A 1857-nucleotide genomic window follows, 5' to 3' on the forward strand; every position below is an offset into this window, starting at 1 on the left:
GTGTTGTTTTGAGTGTTTCGAGGGTTCAAGTAGGTCCACCTCGTGATTTTAGACTTGTCGGTATGTTCGTGCGGGGCTCGGGAGCCCCGAGCGTCAAATGGTCGAGGTTCGAGTGAAGTTGAAAACTTAGGAAAAAGCCTTATCTGCTGCTTCTGTCATAACCGCTTCTGCGGCTCTTGGACCGCAGAAGCGGTCGTTTATCGCAGAAGCAGAAGGAGCCAGGCCCAGGGAAAACCGCAGAAGCGGCCCAGGCCACCTTGGCCTTTTTTGCAAAAGCGGCTCACTTCCGCAGAAGCGGGATTCCTGCCGCAGAAGCGGAAATCACTGGGGGAAGAAGGGTTCATTAATACGAACTCAAACTCATTTCTCTCATTTCTCACTACACACTTGGGCGATTTTGGGGGTTTCAAAGAGAGAGTTTCCACATATCATTGCAAGGTAAGTAATTCCCACCCACTTTTAGTTCAAATACATAAACATTAGGTAGATGTAACACTAAAATTAGGTAAAAATCAAGAGATTAGAGTTAGACCTAGGGTTTAGTCAAAACTAAGATTTAGTCCTATAATTTACCATGAAATGAACTAGAAATCACATATTTGTGATCCTTAGGTGATAGAGAACAACTTCCTTCGAAAAATATTGGAATCCGGGTATGTGGGCCCGGGGTCGAAAATTAGGAAAGCTTGTATTTATGGTTAGGAAATTGCTTAAACAATTAGAATTTAACCTTGTAAGCTCTTATTGACTAGTTCTTGCTTATTTTAATTAGTCGGTGCTCGTTTGGCTACGAATTGAGGGTTTGGGCCTATTCTTGATATCGGAAGTGCACTTCGGAGCGAGGTGAGTCTCCTTTCTAACCTCGTAAGAGGGAATTGTCCCCTTAGGATTAATGTTTGAGTGTTTGTTGCTAAATGCGGGGACTACGCACGCGTTAGGTGACGAGAGCCTGTGCGTAGCTACTACTATGATAAATGTCCGGGTAGCTTAGGACCTACAACATGCCTATTAAATATATCTCTTATGTTAAATTGTTGTTATGAACACCTAGCGTGTACTAGAGACTTAAAAGGGGATAGGAGCATACTTGTATAGTTAATTAAGTGTGATTTGGTATTCTTGACCATTTATGTGCCATGTGTGTGAACTTGATATTTCATCCTTATTTGTGGATCAGGCCGATCGCCTCGGTATGAATAGATGCATCTATAGGCGCGTCGTCGACCCTCGGCAAGTGCACAGTTTATTTCTATTGGATCGGGTCATCGCCTCGGTATTATGTGTGCATGTTAATTGTGCAAAAGCCTATACATGCTTTATTTTTCCATTATCTCGTATGATAAATTATAAACTTGATGCTGTAAAGTTCTTGACTTATACCACTTGCCATAAACTGTTGACACTTGTAAATTCCATGATTTGAATACATCATACTTATATATATATATATATATTAATTGACATCAGTAAGTATGGAGTCGACCTCTCGTCTCTACTTCTTCGAGATTAGACGGGATACTTACTGGGTACATATTGTTTATGTACTCATGCTACACTTCTGTACTTAAATGTACAGGATTTGAGGCAGGTGGATCCGAACATCACTCTGGTGTATATCAGTGAGCGCATCTGGGACTTCTACGGTGAGCTGCACTCCCTTCTTGCCGACCCGCAGCCGAAGAAGTCTTCCTTGTATTTTTTTTTGTTACTGGTTCTGTCTATCCTGATTCAGACAGTACGATAGGGCATTATTCATTTTGTGTATATTCTACTAGTTGCCCGTAACTTATGACACCAGGTTCTGGCACACACAGTAGTAGACATTATTTTGGGTTGTATAACTGTCGTTACATTTTA

The sequence above is a fragment of the Nicotiana attenuata genome, unplaced genomic scaffold, assembly GCF_001879085.1.
Source record: "Nicotiana attenuata strain UT unplaced genomic scaffold, NIATTr2, whole genome shotgun sequence".
NCBI classification, from domain to species: Eukaryota; Viridiplantae; Streptophyta; class Magnoliopsida; order Solanales; family Solanaceae; genus Nicotiana; species Nicotiana attenuata.